This window comes from Poecilia reticulata, chromosome 3 (genome assembly GCF_904066995.2).
Source record: "Poecilia reticulata chromosome 3, P_reticulata-male-v2, whole genome shotgun sequence".
In the NCBI taxonomy this organism is placed as follows: Eukaryota; Metazoa; Chordata; class Actinopteri; order Cyprinodontiformes; family Poeciliidae; genus Poecilia; species Poecilia reticulata.
In genome coordinates, this window is record NC_088832.1 from 27,491,344 (window position 1) to 27,511,341 (window position 19,998).

The 19,998-nt window shown below is 38.4% G+C and overlaps 1 long non-coding RNA gene across 1 annotated transcript; it reads right to left on the reverse strand.

The window, feature by feature from the left end:
- Nucleotides 1–238: 238 nt before the first annotated feature.
- Nucleotides 239–9,910, reverse strand: LOC103462651 (uncharacterized). The gene is made up of 4 exons (XR_533367.3): nucleotides 9,786–9,910; nucleotides 3,916–3,968; nucleotides 2,508–2,624; nucleotides 239–1,076 (listed from the first exon to the last, which is right to left on the reverse strand). It is a non-coding gene; the product is annotated as an uncharacterized LOC103462651 (long non-coding RNA).
- Between the last annotated feature and the right edge of the window lie 10,088 nt (nucleotides 9,911–19,998).

The window sequence follows — 19,998 nt, forward strand, 5'->3', positions numbered from 1 at the left end:
ATGTATTAAACAAAGTGTAAAGTTTTAGTATGGCTGCATATTAAAAGTAAACATAAAGTCAAAATAAATTAACCAGAATTAACTGTTTGAATAAGTCCTTTTTATTTTACACCACTGAATTGTAGATGTGACCTAAATTTCTCAAATACCTTATAAATAGATCAGAGCCTAAACTCAGAAAACTCCATTTTTGCTTTGTGTAAATTCCAATTTGGGTTATAAACACATGAACACATGCTCAGTGATTATGTTGAACTTTATTTTTAATTCAGTGCAGTTGGACTTGTTTACGCTGCCTTTCAGATCATTCAGAACTCCCCTGTTGTTATTTCTTGTTTCTCAGCTCGTTGCTTTTGTTTTTGCCCAACACAGCATAGCACAGCTCAGTGCCAATTGTTGATTTTTTTTTTCCAGCCATCACTGCCATTTTCAAAGGTGTTATAAAGCAGATAGCATGGAGCTGAAATGACAGCTTACACGCAGACTGAGCTGTGTTTACAAGCTGCCGAAATGGCCCAACAGGTCCGTCTGAGGAGGGAACGCTTCTTGCTAAGTGAGACAGCAGATTATGACTCTGGCACGTTTCTCCACACCACGTCTCCCCATTCTCCACAGCTGCAAGTTAGTGTTCACTTGATACCGTGTTCAAAAGGATCACACACAAGACCTGTGCCACACGTCACGCAGTGAGGTGATGGATGGACATCTGAACTGGGTCTCATATCCTCAAACAGACAGCAAAATGTGCTTAAATTCAATCTGAGCATACAGTATATCTTTTTTGTCAGGACAACAGTATGCATTACGGTCTGCTGAATTTGGAGGGTATGAAACTGTCAGCAACACAAATACGCCCATGTACTACTATTGCCTCAACAGTATCACATCCCTGTGTATCCTTAACACTGCGGCTCAGTTTCACGTCTGAGCAAAGGCACCTGCTGCGACAGAGGCCACAGGGGTCGCGACACTGAACTGGTGAGCTGCAGCCAGGTCAATTCGATGTTCTGAGAGGCAACCACAGCGACTCCACCTTGGATCGATGATGACTCGAGTCCATAGTCTGTCAGAAATGCCTTTGGAAGAAAGAGCAGGAAGAGGTTTTTGCCTCATTATGACAGACATGGTAATGAATATGGAAATATAGGGTGTAGCACACAGACAGAGGCAAGAATAAACACTTATGTCTGCATAATTGGTATATTTTTGAATTAAAATGAATGTTTTGCAAAAGAGACAAAAGGAGTTGCTCAGTTTAGTGTCTACCAGAAATGTAAGTCGTTTTAAGTATATTGAGAAATGGAAAAGGACTTCATTAAATTATTTTTAACCTGTAAACTCATTAAGACACGGGTGTGTGAAACAAAGTATTGTCATTTTACAAAACGCTTGAGTAAAAATGTAACCCAAAGCAATCCAACAAGTTATTACTGTTACTGCTGCTAGATAATACTTAGAATATTGTTACAGTCGTAATAAAGTTTTGTATAACATTTATTTTCAATATATATAATTTATGTATAGATTTAAGCAAAAATATCAAATACATGCAAATATTTTCAGTTTGTTGCACAGAATATTGTTTGCCTTATCTTTTCTACTCTATATATCTTTACACAAGTACAATTAATCAGCTTATGCGCTTGTGTTGCTAACTGCTAACTCTATAGGGGGATTTTTTCTATAAGTTCAGAATTTCTACATAATTAAAACTTTAGAAGAATTATTACACTTTCATTGATGACAAAAGCTTTTCATCAAAAAACAAAAATGGTTTCCACTTCCTTTCTTTGTATAGTTACAACTAGAAATGTCCAAATCTGACTTTGTTTTAACTAACAACCAGCTATCATCCAGCTGATTGGCAGTGCGCAGTAACAGGTAAGGGAGGGGGGGTTGTAATATTCTTTTCTTTGTGTAACCACAGAAAATTTGGATCACCTACTATCAAAGTAAAGGGATTTTCAACAGTGGTGTATTAAAAAGATATTGTGTTGAAATTTGAGCGTTAATAAACTCAGACATTTCTAGATTGATAACTGGCCTGTGAGAAACTGTGCTGCATTTCTGCAATTTATATCAGTACCTGATGTTAAACTGTTATTTTATGCAATAATATTAACTAATTAAAAAAAATAATACAAATCTGATAATTAATGACACCACCATGCAGTGAACACCAACTTGGTAAAATTTGTTTATTTAAGCCGAGTGATAAAAAATTATTTTAGCTAAAAAAAATTTTTTCTTTTTTAAATAATTAAAGATAACGCCAGCTGAAAGTTTACAAAAACATTTTGTGGTGAAGCATAATAATATGCATGGCACTGTTTCTGGCTTTTTGTCATATTTTTCTAAAAACCTACAACTATAAGCAGCATACATCAACATTTTTTATGATCAGTATAATTTTTAAACTTGGCCTCCAGACTTCAAAATGCTGCAGACTTGCCGCTGTGTGTGTGTGTTTTTTTTTTTTTTTTTTTTTTACAAAAGTAGCTGTATACCTTGTATCCTGTTTTCACCTGGTGAGGTCCTGCTGTAGCCCACATGGAGTCTGGCTGGGCCAAGAAAAAAGATTCCCTGTCCCATTTACAGGAAGACCCAGTAAATCTGGAGTCTGTCTGCAAGTGAAGGGCGGAATAAAGGAGTTTCTCAGGTTCAGAAGGCCCAGCTGAAAATATCGAGGCCCTGCCCCAATGAGAGCTGAACCTCTGTAAACTCCTTTCAGTCTGTTCAATTAGTCCTACAGGCTTGTGCACCACACACAACAGCCTCATTTCCTTCATCATAATAAAAGCAACTTGAGTGTTTGCAGTTATCAATAACTTTTAAAAGAAAAAAAAATAACTTGGATGCAAACAATCTACGTAAACATGGATTCCAACAACCCACTAAATACCTGTTATTATCTAGTTCACCGTATGGGATTGTAGGAGTCACTCATGCAAAAGTGCTTACAAACACTCTTTCATTATGTATGATATCACTGAGAAAGTATGTAAGTGGAAACGACTAGTTTTACATTTTTGGTCATGGAACTCAGTGGCGGCACATGGCCCCTTTGTCAGAGCGGGATTATCAGGAGCGAGCGCTCACAAAAGGAAATGCTTGTGGAGCTACAGTAACAGAAGGATAAAATCAGCCGTGTGATGATTGGAGTGACACATTTGTTTGGCTGTAACGAAAATAAGCCCATTGATGGAGCATTCAGTCGAAGGCCGGAGCCCCCTCCCGCCCCGCTCCACATCCTGTCTCTTTATCCTTCATGCGAGTGGCAGACAGATAGAGGCTCGGGGGATATTGCAGCAGCCACTGGGTGACAGGGGCTCAGTGTGTGTGTGTGTGTGTGTGTGTGTGTGTGTGTGGGTGTGTGTGCGCAGAAGTGTCAGCCTGTCTCTTTACATAAACGGCTGATGTGTATGACAGACCTGTTTGTGATGCTGCACTCAAATTGATCAGCTCATAAAAATTTAAAATCTATAAAACAAACATAATTATTTCATTACAAGTACAAATACAAGGATGTGTTGATAAATGTAGAAATCTGCATTTTCAGGTTTGATTATTTTTATTTTTTCTCACAATTATTTGTTTTTCCAACTTTAAGACTAATAAAAATAAATATTAGCTATTAAAATATATTAGCATTTTTAAGCAGAAATGTATTCATTCTTATTTACAGTAAATAAAGTGTACACATCCTTGTTGAAATGAGATGAATTATTCATGTAAACCAAAATTATACCTTGATATCCAATTTCAAAACAATTTTTAGCTTTAAAAATTGTTTTGAAGATCTGCATATTGAACACATGCAGATATTTTAGGAAGAAAAATGTAAAGAATAAATAATGTAAAATAACCTGGTTGCATACGTTTGCACATCCTCAAGTTAATACTTTGTTGCAGTACCTTTAGTCAGCATTTAGTCTTCATCTTCACACTCAACAGGAGTTACAGGGAATCTGAAAAAACAGAAATAAAACTTAATTGTAATACTTTGCTGAGATTTCTACATCGCTTAGCAAAAGTTGTAGAGCAGAGTTTACAAAATATTAAATCTCATCATGCAAAGGTGCCTCTCAGGTGACGGTAGCAGTACATTTTTTTAAAAGCTTTTCTCTCTACATTCTATTATGAACAATTCCAGATAACGTTGAGATTGGGCGTCTTTTTCCTGAGACGCGCCCAAAAAGTCGGCGTCTCTCAGGAAAAAGAACGTTAAGGAGATTTCAATTTTCTCATCACAGTGAGCTGAAATCAACAAAAGAATATAGCTTTACTAAAACAATAAAACTTTGAAATGGGCCAGCCAGAGTTCATATCTAAATCTGACAGAAAAATTGTAGGATCACCAGAGGGGGGATATGAAGATTTATCTCACTACCTGAAGGATTTAGAAACTGTGGGCGGATTTTGCTGAGTCAACTTGTAGTGTGATGACATTCATAGCAAAGAATATTCAATGCTGAAATTATAGCAAAATGGGTTTCTACAAAATATCAGTTAAAAAATGAGTATCATCACTTTTTCTTCATTGCAATCAGATTAATGCAATGTATAAAATATCCCCCGAGATTTAAGTTGAGCTGATCTCTACAGTGAATACAAGAAATTATCACATCATAGTGCATAGTGGGCAGAGGAAGTTAGTTAAGGAGAAAGACTCAAAGTCAGCTTCTACCACTTGAACATTTCCAGGATTAAAGGATTGATGTCCCATGCCACCATTCAAAGCTCCTAAGAATGGTTGTAAATGGCATAATAAATAAGCATTGCTGTGATGAGGAGAAGTGTTGGAAAGAGTAGGATCTTCTTAAGAACGCATAGAGTACACATAAATGTTCTCCATGAGGAAGAAGTGTGAAATATGAGATGTTACAATAAAGTTCACGTTAACATGATTCAGAAAAGTAAGGGTTTTCAGACTTCTCACCCTTCATTTCAACGTTTCCTTTTCAAAAGGTAGCGGAGAGCTGATAAAATGAAAACATCTGGCCTGATGGTGAAGTAGAACCCATGGGAAGTGTTTGATCTCTGGATAGAGACGGTGACTCACCTTTCTCTGTGTTTTACACTCCATGTGCATGTGAACACACATTTCTCTGCTTGTAACCTGCTGTCTGTGGGCTCTGAGAGTAGCCAGATCATTTCAGGATTACTGTATCCACCAGAAATCAGCCCTGCCTCACCAGAGCCGGGGGATCAGACGTGCCGCACACAGGACTGGGATCACTGTCGGACTTCTAAATCTTCACACTGCCAAATGTCTCGGTAGCTGCATACAGCTGTTGAGTTGAGCTTACTGAAGTGGCTCAGAGAAGATGACAAAGACCCTGGCTGAAAGTGAATTTTCACCAAGTTTGCTGGATATTGTATTTTAGAATAATACATTTTAAATTGCATGTGACTTGGTTATCAACTCAAAATTTCCCCACTGGTTGAGTATTGCATCTTTTACATTAAAAGTATGTTTAAGATAAACTTGTAGCAAACAGGGCTTTTGTTCTGTGAAATGGCATTACAAAGATTCAACAGTTTAAAGAAAATTTCCGGTAAAGTACAAGGAATAGTAGACAGATATGTCACAGTGAGCTTGTGAAAAAAGAATGGATCACAAAGGTGGAATGCAAAAACCTAATCATACGGATCCTCTATTGTAACTGATTTTACCATTTCAATGGTAAAATAAAATTTCTACATAAAATTTACATTTTATGTTGTTTGGCAAAGAAAGCAGAAACAAACCTGACATTGGATTCTTGTAAAAGTCTAGACAGTTATCACTTTGTGTAGATATTGATTCTGACAGTTTATAGCAGCAAAGTGAATGTGAATAAATACACAATTAAAAAACTATGGTGATGAAAAGACAGTTTGTTTGTCTGATTCTCCTCCTCACCTGAGAAAAAAAAAAAAGATTTTTCATCATTTTCATTGATGAAAAATTGATGTCTATGTTTCATATCTATGAAAAAGTTCCTGTTCTCCTAAACTGCAACTATCTCCAAACATATCAACGTGTCGTATATTTTTCTTTTTAACTGTCAGGGTTTTTTTTCCGTCTCTACTCTTCAGGTTAATCCCAGAATCTTTATTCTGAAGCCAATCATTTTAAAAATGCAATTCTTCTTGTGAGTGCTTACCAGCAGCCTTTACATTTCCTCATCCTCACTCCAAGTCTTGCATCAAGCCATTTCTCTCAGCTATCTTGCTACAAAAACATTTGTTTTGGTTGTGTTTACCCACAATGCCATGCATTGCAGTCTACTTCCTGCACTTGGTTCACTTTAAGCTGGCCAAGACTTATGCTTGTAGGTGGATGAGAGTACATTTCTTTGATCCGCTCCACATTTTGATTGCACATTTACAACTGCCAGAACAAACCAGACTCTCTAAACAAACGAGCCAGAGTGCAAATTAACAGGGCTGGTCTGAGGCACGATTGAGCCTAATTTTCACTCTGCGCTAAATTGTTGAGATTTCATGGATTTTTTATTCAAATGTATTTTCAATCTGGTTTTACAGTAGACCCCAGTGCTGAAACTGCTTTGTTTAAAATAGCAAACTAAATTCATACTGCAGTAAGTATGTTCAACATCACCCAGTTGATGCTGTTAGATTTCAACAGTGTTTGTATAAAGTACTGAAATCTCAAGAGTCAAGTAAAAGTATAAGTACCTCTCCAAAATATGACTTTGGTAAAAGTCCAAGTCACTGACTGAAATGTTACTCGAGTTAAAGTCTTAAAGTTAACGTCTTGTACTCAAGTATGGAAATTACTGTAAAAATGGATGTACTCAAGTAATGTAATGAAAAGTATAAGTAAAAAAATAAAACAAGGCAAATGCAGTTTGAATTACATTTTTTATATTTTGGTGAACTTGTCAAATACACTTAAAATAATGTACACAACCAAGTGCAGGAAAAATTAAACCTGCTTATGGGTATACCTGCAGGCATCATTTAGTTAAGAAAATGAGGTACTTTACCTATACCACAAGGTTAACTTAACCTGCTTTACAACTGAACCAGCTTCTGACATGAACCACATATGCATATGTGGTTCATGTCGTATGGGGTTCCATTTGTGTCCGACTTTGTTGCAGTCGATCAGTAGGTGGGGTCAAAACACTAGTGTTTCTCTCTCTCGCTTTTTTTGTAACGAGTAACTAAACCACACATTGAAAATGTATCGGAGTAAAAATATGCAATTAAGTTCGGAAATATAGTGAAGTAAAAGTGAAAGTTATCAAAAATTTTCATACTCTGGGAAAGTATGAAGTACTCCAAAATATACTCAAGTAGTGAAGTGTTTTTACTTCGTTACTATACAACACTGGATTTCAAGGTATCTTTTGACACAATTGACTGTAAAATATTACTCCACTTATTTTACAATAGCATCAGGATTGAGCATATCACTCAGTGCAACTTTGTTGAAATTATCTAGTTTTTTATTGAAGTTAAAATTATAAAGTAACATCTTCACCTCATTAAAAAACATTCAAAAAAAATTTAAAAGTTGATTTAAGAAGCATACAAGAGCATATTAAATCCACTTTTAATATGCTCCATATTGTTTTTTCAATATGAAGCTTTATTTTATTGCATTATGAAGTTATTCTTAGTTGGATGTTTATTTAATAAACCATCGACAAAGGACAAATGAAATCAGTTTTAATTTTTTCAAACATCTAAAAAGAGGGAAAATAAAAACAGAAACTTCAACAAAACATCAGACATTTTTTGTTTAAAGCCCTTTCGAGTTGGTGGGGGTCAATTATCTCCAGAAAACTATAGAGATTTTAATATCAGACTGCGGCTGCTCTGAGCTTGAGCACCTACAAACCACTGCCCACCCCCCTTTCACACAGCCACAAAAACACTCTTGACATTGTGTTGGTGGTATTAGGTGTTACACAGGGGTCTATTTCCCTCTCAGTTGTCTGAGTGGAACACACCCGCTGCGGCTGGGCTACCCCTTGGTTCCACGTGTGACAGTAATTTTACACAGCCGGGGCCCTCAGTCCCGGAGGTGGGCCATTAAAGTTCAGGTGAGGTTAATTACAGAGAATTGTTCAGGCTGCTGCTGTGCGCTGAGCCGGTGGGAGGGATTTGACGCCTCCAACGCCGATTTCTGTTTGACACGGTTCCACAGGCTCCGCGGGTGTTCAGCAGCAGATTTACACACAACACCTACAGACGCCAATCACTCAGCCAAACACCTCCAAATTAAAGCCCACAACACAGCCACATGAAAATACTACAGCTTGTTATTACATCCGACGTATAAATTACCACACACAACATGCACGTAACCCACATGAAACACACAAATTGAGTGCAACTAAACAGCCGGATTCAGGAATATTATTTTACTAAGAGAACACTGTATAATTTCTACTAAAAGATCACATTTAAGCAGAGATGAGCAAAAGAGGAAGAAGTTGCAAAACAAGAGCAACTCAAAGACGCAGTCTCTTCTGTTTGAGTAAGGATGAGATTATATTGGATTAAAGGGGATTTTTGCAATGCAAATGAATGCACCTCAAATCAATAAGGCCTGTTCTACTCAATATACAAACTAATTAAGAGGTAATATAATCAAACCTGAATAAAATAGATTGTGCAGCTTCCTCAGAAAGAAATCCAATCAAACCTTTTTATGTGAAAAGATAAAATCTAAAGCGATCTTTCTTTGTACGAATAATGACCTCGGCTTTGTGTCCATTTAATAAGGAAAACTTGTCTTAAGAGGTTACGCTCAATGTGCATATTCTAATCAATATGAATTACATAGGGTTTTATCTATGTTATCTGCTCCAGACTGCTAAGCTAATTAATGTTTTATCGAGTCTTTTAACTCAATTATTTCGCAAAGTCAAAGAGGTTCAACGCAATTTTGTACGAGTAGCCTGAACATTGTCTGTGGAGAGGAAACTCTTGGGTTCTGCAGTGTTTAAAGGAGACTCAGCTACAAAGCTTTTGTCTAACTTAGAAAAGCGTTTTGTGAGTAAAGTCATTTAGTTGTATTTTCAAAGATTCCCATATGTCTTAACATTTAATGTTGGATTTCCTGTAGCCAAAGTTTGGAATCCTCCCCCTCCCCTCTTGAGCTTCATTCCAGCTGATTGCTCATTTTCTAATGTTAATGGTGCTAGGCTGGGGTTAGAGTTTCTCCCCTGTCAGCTGGCCACTGGGGCTGTGGGACGGATCTAATGGGCTCTGACAGGAGGGAACTGATCTCATTCAAAGGGGATTTGATATGTGGCATGAATGTGGTGACCCTCAATGGACATATTAATGACCGTTATCATTCACAGACTCTTGCCATTCATAAAGCTCCTTTTCTGCTGGGCGCACCGCTGCTGCGCCAAATGCCATGACTTATGGATGAGCTGGCCGTATATTGTTTTCCCTGCCTTTTAGGTAGCACGTCAACAAGACTCAGCGCTCTGTTCCGGTGGCTGCTCCGATAGTTTGAGCAGCAGTAAATAATAACAGTGTGGGTGTTGTTTACAATTCAATTACAAGCACAAGCTGGCAGAGAGAAAGACAAAGGCGTGCAGCCACAGGAGACATTTGAGCGACTCCTGGTCGTTATATAGGTCAATATTTAACCTCAGATGTGACTGAGGTGTCTCTTCATATATTCAAAATGGTGGTTTGCAGCCATTTGTAACCAGCAATGATGAAAAGTTTTGTTTCGAGCCCTTTGGGTAATGAAGTCAAATTAAAATACACAACAAATCATGTAAGTAAGTAAAAGTGTTTGTTACCCTGCTAGCTTGGATGGCTGAAGGTAATGTAGAAAATGATCTTCCCTCAACGTGTGTCTCATCTTTCTCATACCACAGCATCACAGCTTCCTTCACATTCATCCGGAAGATTTATTCTTCTTCTGTGTTATAAACACACTTCTTATACAACATACTTCAGCAGAGAATCATTACTGTGTCTCGGTACTCAGCTTCACATATGTCCTAAAGATATGGTTTATCAGGTTTTTCAACAAACCCATAAAGAAGCATGAAATAAAATAAATGATAATAATAATAATAATAATAATAATAATAATAATAATAATAATAATAATAATGTTCTTTGAGTGAGAACTACCTCAAAAAGTACAAAACACAAGTTCAAATGTTCTCCTCAAATCCTTCAGATACATTAAGAATCTCCTTTTCAAGGGGGATCTGGCTATAAATGTTCAATTCATCATCCAAAAACAAGCAGACATGGCCATCCACCTAAGATGAAAGACCCAAGAGAAACAGCAAAAATATCACCGATAACTCTAGAAGAGCAGAAAACATCAACAGCTCAAGTGGAAGACTTTATAGACAGAAAAACTTAGTCATACTAAGCAAAAAGAAACTTACTATTGAAATTGGAATTTCCCCTTTAGAAGTTTGCTATAAGAAGGGGCGCAACTACACATTATTCAGGTGGATGCGAAAACATAAATCGCCCCCCCCACCAAGGAAGGTACGTCAGGGTGAAGGAGCGTAGAGAACATACTCTCACTCTAACCCTAACATCTAACATGCACTAACATCTGACCTGAACACCAACATTGTGAATCACTCTGAGCACGTTGTCTTAATGGTTAAACATGGTGGTGGAGGAATCATGCAAATCGGATGATTTTATTCAATAGGAACAGGGAGGTTTGTCCAAGTTAATGTCAAGATGGAGGGGGATAAAGGCAGAGGAATCATAGAAAATATCTGAGGCTACAAAAGAGACTGGGACAAGGATTCACTTTCTAGGAAGGCAACAAGAATAGACGGCTTGCAATGCAATGATTCACATCCACTCATATTAATTTATTAAAATGGTTCAGTCAACATCTAGACCTGATAAACTGAGGCAAGCCTGAAAACTGCTGTTCTCAGACACTCTGCATGTAATTTGACTATCCTTGAGCTACAGTATTTTCCAAAGAAGGGGTAAAGTTTAGTCTCTGCATATGATAGCCTGATAGAAGAAGTCAAAAACATTTTCCATTTGCTTCAGAATTATACACTTCTTTGTCATGGACTCTTGTACATAATCCTGGAAAAATGCATACAATTTTGTGGTTAGGACGGCTCAAAATGTGATCAAATTAAGAGGTATGTATACTTTTAAATGGCACTGTACTTATTGCTGGAATCAATTCTTATAAATCCATTAGAACACAACCTATAGGCAAAAACATTTAAACTTCCAAAGAAAGGAGAAAAACGAAAACGAAGCTTAAATCAATGTTTGAATGCTTTTGCATAAACAAGTCTTAAAAAGGCACAGCTCGTGCACAAAATGGCACAGCCACAATTAAACGGCTCAGGCAGGATGTTCATCAGAGTGTGGTTTTCCAAAAAAATCCCAAACAGTTCCAGTTTTGCTATAAAGGGAAGAAAAAGACAGACAAAGAAAGTCATATTCAGCCATTCAGGCATTCGACTGGAAGAGGAAATGACGACTCTGATATATACAAGGGCAACCACCGACAAACACATGTGGCTCAGTGGCTGCAATTTGAGCTATTTTTCCTGTTACCTGGTTAAAGTATCTGTCAGAAGCCCAATGAGTCCATCAAAAGAACAACAATCTCACAATGCAAAGTTCAAACACTCATGCATCACAAATCAGTTAGTAGTCAGGAAAAAGAAATTCCTATAATATGAATTATCGTAGTGCATTACTTTCTTTTGCAAACAAAGTTTTAGTAGTTAAAATAAGATCAAAGAGATATGCGTGCTTTCTGATAAGAATAAATTACATGACACAAGTGGTTGCTATTACAAATTTACCATTAACCTCTGATTTTAAGGTTACTATGATTAATTATAAGCATATTCCGAGCATTTTGCACTCCGCCAGATTCCCTGCATGCTCTATTAGCAAAGCCGAGGTGCAGATCCGAACGCAGCGGCAGCAGCTTGGGAGGTGCCAAAAAGTGTTTCTCAACAGCTGTGCAGGAAGTCACATCCCTCCACACATCGAGGTGTCACAAGCAGTACTTTAACATTTCCAATTTTAATCCCAGATTCCTGCTATGTGTCAGCTTCAAAATAAAATTCTGTTCCAGCTCCTTGTTACCTCACAGCAGCATTTTACCACCGAGAGAAACCTAGACGGATGTCAATCCTTATCCGGTTTCTCTGTTCTGCTTTATTTGTTTTTATTGGTCTTCTTCTTGCTAATGAAGAATAGATTTGCTGGAAGCACCCTTCCAAGCACACTGGAATGTTTAAAGGAAGTTCAAAAAATGATTTAAAGCACAGGATGTAAAACCACATGGCCTGCTAAATGTAGCGTTGAATCACATGTGTTCTGTTAGAAATAAATGGCATATCATAATATCTTAATAAACATCAGGTGGGAAATGGTAGAAAATAACAGAATGTATTTATTTAACTTCAACTCTGATAATTTGCCCAAGAGTTTTAATTAGATTAAAAAATATGTATTTTGTAATTTTAGTACAAAGTTGCTGATTGCCAAATATATTCTTCGAACTAAATTATTGGAATAGGATATAATATGTAGCAATTCAAATGTTTTTAGTTTCAACCAACTGCAATATTCAAATATTGCAGGTCACTTTATTTGTAATTAATATTTATTTGTGTAGTGTAAATAACAGGAATAACTGGGATTATCCTGCATACTTATTTTTTGTCTCTGATTAATGCCCCTTTAATACTATTGTTTATTTTCTGTACTTTTCAGTTTCATTGGCAGATTTGCAGTTTTAAGTTGTGGAAACATTAAGCTACATTAAACTATATTTCTACTCACACCAGTCAATTTCCGTCATGCTGACTGTAAAACAGGAAATCTTATCAATGAAACATAAATGTTCAAAATATTATTATTGATATAATTAATAATTAATTAATTCACACATCTAAAAAAGGTGAGAGACTACGGACCACGTAGGGACGGCTGAATGGCTATGACCTTCGTATCACAACGAGTAGGTGACACAAAGAGGATTTTTTTTACTTTAGGAAAGTTAGTAAGTGTTGCTGAGCACAAAGGATGTGGTGGAAAATAAACAAAATCTTAACTTCACAGTAACTTTACACAAAAAGAACCAGACATAATATGGTATACATCACAAGCAAAGACATTTAACAGAGTTGATCAAAATGGTTGAGAAAAATTATTTTTATGGTTTTAGAGGTTCTTTCTGCGACTCTCAACTCAGCTTAGTTGAGTTGAGGAGGCATCATTGGGCTCCTTTCAGCCAATCAGATGTAGGCTTGGTGTAAAGTGAAAGTTTATGACAGATAGCTCATATACAAAATTGAATCTGCTGTTACTTTGTGCGGAGTTTCAAAAATGTGAAGATATCACTTTAGACATAATAATTAAAGACTAAGGCTGTTTTTACAAATCTCTTTTTCTAAAAAAAAATGTCACTCTATTGAATAAAAGAAATCAGTCACATCCAAAGTTTAACATGTCAATAATCAATATTACAGTTGCAATTAATAATATTTCAAAGCTTTTTGATTGTCTAATTTAGGTAAATAAGATTGTTAGCGGATGGACTTTGGCTTGTTTTTCCAGGCATTCAGACTGATGGTTTTTGAGCACAATGGATGGTCGTATCCTTCTTACATTTGCTGAATTAATTGAAGTCAACAATTATTTGACCGTTGGGAGCAATTCACAGCGATGAAAGGCTTTTGAACTTTCATCTCCAGATATAGAAGGGTGAAAAAAAATACTATGACAGCAGCTTTATCAAACATTTCTTCACTGTGATGGTTCGGTATTTAAAAGTGGAGCATTATGTAAATCAAAATTTGAACTTTATATTATGTCATAATATTATTCCCTCATCAATAACATACCTGGAGTTTTTCTTTGATTTTTTTTCATGTTCATAAAATCCTTGAATCTCCCCAGGCAGCCTTTCTGAGGTGCCTGAACGCCATTTTCCACAAAGCTCCTCCTTGTAACTGCAGTTTCTATCCGAGTTTCCGCCTCAGAGCTCCCCTCCCCCACTCAGCTCCACCAGACTATAGGAAGCGGCAATTAGCAAACACCTGGTGGAACTGCGAGTTTGCTGAGTTTATCATATAAACTACTTCTTAGCATCCTAAGAACTTTGCGAAACATGATAAAGGGAAGGCATTGCTATGATGACATGCTGAAGGCAGAGTGTCTGACAGAACAGGAGCCAATTTCAAAGTGCCAAATTGTGAACTCAAATTTCTTTTAGGTTATGGTTGACATATGCATTTTTACAACAACTAGATGTAACACAGTTACTTGATAATGCTATCAAATGGCACTCTGTGCCTGGAAAACACTTAATACCTTCCCTTTGATTTGTCAAAATCTATAAAAACCATACCTTCAGTTTTTCAGTTTGTACTTTTGCAAGTCCAAGCCACAGTAAAGGCATAAAGGTGCTTTCGTCAGTTTTCATTTACAAATGTTTACTGATTAAACATCATCAACAGCTGATGCATAAAAGCAAAGTAAGAGAGTGTTGTTCTTTACTTTGACGCCAAGGCAGCAGGACCTTTTTTTGCCTGACTTCCTCCACAGCCTGGAAAATCCTTGCCACATTGCTACCATTGTGAGAGCTACTTTGCTTTCACAGTCCAAAGATCAAAACAGCAGCCATGTTTCTAAGGAACAAATGTCTTACCAGCGGGGTTGGTGTGAACACAGATATAATGCTGACAGGAAGCTGGGGCAGTCACTTGTAGAGCCAATTATGGGCAGAGCCATGGGGGCAGGTTTACAAACACTGCTTTTCTTGCATGGCACGGCTCTGAGGTGTATGATTAACTTCCTCGCCAAAAGTACCCAGGCAACCCAGAGACTGCCCTCTTCGTAGGTGGCAAAACCGGTGAGTTGTGGCATATTACTGTCAACAATGTTCTATCAGGAAAAACAAAATACGGACTTGGATTCAAAGGGTTCATTTTTGTTCTTTTGTTTGTTCTTATTACTTACTTTCTTGCACATTCTTGGGCTTTTAATGGTTCATCTTTAAGACATATTTAGCTGTTTGGTTAGGTTTTACGGTGCTGCTGTCACTGGAAGAATGCAGGTTACAAACCTCTCCTGAAGCCACAGAGGCTTGGCGTTGTATGTCAGAATCAGGAGGAATTCAAATAGGCCCATCCGATGAAAATGCCTTTGCTTTTGGAAAACTAATTACAGGCCTTTCTTATGAATGGAGGACGGAGGAACAACGTAATTAACCAGCCTCTAGATTACCCGGTATTATTCCACACTGCCCACTCGCAACCAAAGTTATTTTTCAAAAGATACACAATGTTGGTTAACAGTTGTGCAAAAAGTAGGGAAAAAAGTTAATCCCTAGAGCTCAATCTTGTTTGAATCAAAATAAGGAGCGTCCACAGTAAATGCTTCCTCCCATGTGGCATTGTCATGGCAGCAGAGGAGGGTTACCAGCAAATACCACATTTTTTTAACTATCCACATCCCAGCAGCCCTCCTTTACTACTGAATTTAAAACGTTCTTTTCACCACATCTGCCCTATTTGTGTGCCTTTTCTTCACCTGACTTGCTCAAGAGATTCGCTTTATCTTAAAGGTCATTTCATTCAACCAGGCAACAAACAGACATGAATATAACTGTCCCAAATCTTTCCCTAGCAGAATTCATGCTTGACTTGCCTCAAATAAAGGAGGTCCCTTCCAGCTCAAAGAGGGAGCACACAATCCAGGCAGCTCAATAGAAAAGACTCCCTGTATCATACAGTCCCCCCTTTACAACTCTACATTTCCATTTAATGACAGCCTACATATTAACCCTGGTCACCATCCAATTACACAGAATAAGTAAATTATCTGTGCCAGGGTGCAATTTGAAAATGTTTTTCATGAAACACAGAGACGAGTGTGGAGCTGGAGGCCTCTATTCTCACCCATCTTGTGTTCATTAAAGAGCAAGCTTGGGGGTTATTTTGAATCCATTAAATCTAAATACAGGTGATTCCGAGCTCCATTTTATGCAAGACCACCAAGATTCCCCGTCATGGAGTGGCAAAGGGGTGTAGGATGTCAGACAGTACCAACTGGTTGAGCTTTTCTTCCCAGGCAAGCGCTCGGCAAACCACGCAACCAACAGCTCTGCATTCATATTTAATTAAAGCTGGCTAACATCACTGCAGGATAACATTACATCCAACACAAAGCGAGAGAAGAACTTTCATCAAATTTAACAAAACTGTCAGAAGTTTACCAAGACAAAAAACAAATTCTTATTCTGAAATACAAGGAGAACATTTGATGAGTTTCATCAAAATCATTGAACATCCAGCTCACATCTCTCATTTAAAGGCATGTAAATAACACCAGGTGGTGAATATTAAGTACCAAACCTAGCACACATCTCTGTGGGTGTAAAGTCACTGCTGGCCTCCCAGGCGACAAGCTTGTGTGTGTGTGTGTGTGTGTGTGGGTGTGCGCGTGTGTGTGTGTGTGTGTGTGTGTGTGTGTGTGTGTGCGTGTGCATGTGCGTGTGCGTGCGTGTGTGTGTGCGTGTGTGTGTGTGTGCATGTAGATGGAGTGGGGAGGGGTTGGGCAGAGATGACCAGATGAGAGGCGGTTAAGTTCAGCCAAGCCATGTCAGTTTGCTCTGCCTAGCCCCTCTGACTCACCACTGAGCTGTAGATACACATCAGCAGCCATGTCTGTGCTTCGAGAGCAGGGCTAGCCTGTTACACGATAGCTCTTCCTCTTGATGCATTTTGTCAACAACATTTAGTAATACAGTTTTTGTCACAGCTTTCATTAGTAAAGTGAAGTTTATTGCACTTTTCTACTTTTTTTCCCCCAGTGAAAATAAAATAACCCAACAAAAATATGAAGTTATGTAATCCTCATAAGTGCTCTTTGTGTCGATGTTTAAATATTAAACTTATGTCTTAATTTTCATACAAACACCTCATAAGCCACCCTTCCTTACTTTTCAGTCCATTCAACATGTATGTTTTTACTTGCATGAATATTTTGTTCGTCTGCAGTCCTTTTTATTCTCTCAGTGAAGATTTGTGGGAATTACCCTGCAGGGCAATAGTCCATGGTATCCTTTTTCTTTGCTACATTCTTTGCCCAGTTAAGATTTCTTTGCATTTCAGGTGAGTACAGACATCCGGAGTGGCCAATCCTAATCTTTCTGCCTGCAAAGGTTTGGTTTGCACATGACTGACTGTGGAGACACCAAGTAGACCTTTGCAAATGTCTCCATCCATTTATCCTTCTTTTTTGAGATCAGATTGCAGGGGAAACACCAGGCATTGCTCTCCGTAGTGACACTCTCAAGCTCATTCTAGGAGATCCAAAAGCATTTCCAGGCCACAAACTATGTGCAGTAAGTCTTGCCTGGAAAACCTCCAGTGAGAGACACTCAGACTCCTGGTCACGTATCTCAATCACCTCCAGCGAATTCATTCAAAGTGAAGAAACAGCAGTTCTTTAAGCCTCCATCTTGCATCACGCTGAACAAGAAACCAAGACACTTGAGCTCCTCTGCCCAAGGTAGAGCCTGCCTCTAGATCCCCTGGGAAGCAATCCATTTTTTCCGGTTGAGAAGCTTGGTTTCATACTTGGGGAACAAGGCTCTTCTTTCCACTGTTGCTGTGAATTGCTCCACTGCACACTGAGAGTTATAGTTTATAAACAGTTTAACACAAATTATCACAATAATGAATTCCATCCATCCATCCATCCATCCATCCATCCATCCATCCATCCATCCATCCATCCATCCATCCATCCATCCATCCATCCATCCATCCATCCATCCATCCATCCATCCATCCATCCATCCATCCATCCATCCATCCATCCATCCATCCATCCATCTTCTGTACATCCATCCATCCATCTTCTGTACATCCTTGTCCCTAGTGGGGTCGGGAGGAGTGTTGGTGCCTATCTCCAGCTAACGTTTCGGGCGAGAGGTGGGGTACACCCTGGACAGGTCACCAGTCTGTCACAGGGCAACAATAACAAACTTTTAAACTAAAAAACACTAATGACTGGGTGGTTTTGAAAGAAAGCACTCAGCGTTTCATGTAAATGTTGCCATTAGTGAGTCCTGGTTCTCAGTATTATTGCTTGAAGATGTCAGCATTGTTTTGCTTTGACTCCTGGTACGGTCCACATGGCAAATTGGTCTCAGAGGATGTGGTCAGATAAAGAGCGATTCACAGGTCCTTTTGAAGGGAGACCGTACTTTTTGTTGCTCTTGTCCCACATAAGGTGACTGGACACCTTTCTACAGCCTGAACTGTGGGGGAGTGCACCACAGAGCACCAGGAGGTTGAGTCTTGTCTACTGGGGCCCAGCCAGGTAAAGCCCAAAATGGCCACAGGAGACCGCTTTCAAGTCAAGTTTGTCTTTAATGTGAGCTGATGTACCGGATGGCAAGAAAGGGCACAAGGGGCCAGCCGGTTCCAATTCTCAGCGTCATAAACAGACTTTTGTTGGCAGGGTCTTAATTACCATCTTCAGTAATACTGCTCTCAAAGTTTTTAAGGTGACTTTTAAATCAAATAAAACTTAGTGCCTTACACTTAACTATTTAATTTTTTGGATTAAAAACTTTTTTATGGTGTAAAATGCCCTAAGCTATACGGTGTACATAAACAGTTTGAAGGTTGCACAATAATATGATTGTGGCGTAATTCCTGGATTAGAAAGAGATTGATGATGCTTTATAACTGTATAAGCTAAAAATTTGTGAAGATTCCTTTTTCAAGGTGCTGATGGTCCATTGGTTAATTTCTGTAATCATAAAAGGTAATTATAGTTTCTTCTTTTTCCTGACTCTTCCATTAAAGTTTTAACACCCTAACCTGTATCCGGAACACCATAAAGACGTCCACCTCATCACTTAATAGCTTGCAGATGCATCAACACACTTACCCTGGTATTCAAGCTCCTCCATCTGCGGAGGAAAGACAGTCATTAGGAGCTCTCACCATGGAAACAAAACACCGCACACTTTCACACTGATCAGCCTTCATGGTATAGACGCTGTAGGAGGGGGTTTATTTGTGGGAGAGAACTATGACATGGGTGAGCAAAGAAACTCGCAAGACGTATAGACACACTCCCAGAGCGTCATGGCCTCTTGGCATGCTGGCGCCTGTCACTCAGCAAGGTCTCGGAATATGCACCAGGGCCATCGACAGGCGTCTGTGTCAGTGCCTGACAAACCTCAAGGCACCAGGCTGTAATTGGAACGACTGGCCTAATCCTCAGATCAAGACGGAGTCATTGACAATCTAAGCGGGGAGCAATCCCAACAGCAACCTATTAGGGGAGCTGGGGTCTTTGCTGGAAGCAGCAGGGTCAGATGCTTTCTTTGCTGTGCAATAAATGTTTCATAAATAATGCTCAGTCATGGAAGCTGCACATGGACAAACAGAATTGATACTGACCTCCCCCCGCCGGCTCCATGACCCTTTACCTTTCTGTCGTAATTTTATTAGAGTTAACAGATGCCCAGCACTTTTTGAGATATATGTACAGTAACTAGAAAATCTATTTTTGGGGCAGGGTGGAGTTTTTGCTACTCAAGCAATTCTATTTCTTGACAATAAACAAATCTGGTGACAAATAAATGAATACACCCTACATATATTTGTTTTGCTGAAAGAGGGTCTTTTGTAAAGTCTGTTTCTCGAGCTGTTTTGTGAAGAAGAATGACTGATGGAAGGTTTAAATACAGTTACATGACGCACTTTTCAGATTTTCCTGGACAAGATAAAAAAAATATTTTAAATATTTTGTAAGCTGTGAATCCCTTGCCTCCAACTACACACATTTTGCTAAAGCACGTGTTTAACAAAACGTGTTAAGCATGTAATGGAATTGCAATGTGTAAAAATGTGGAAAAAGTTCAAGTGGTATAAATACTTCTGCAAGGCACAGCAGAGATCTGAAAAACTGTAAATCTTTTGTGACGCCTCAATTAAACATTATACATTTCTG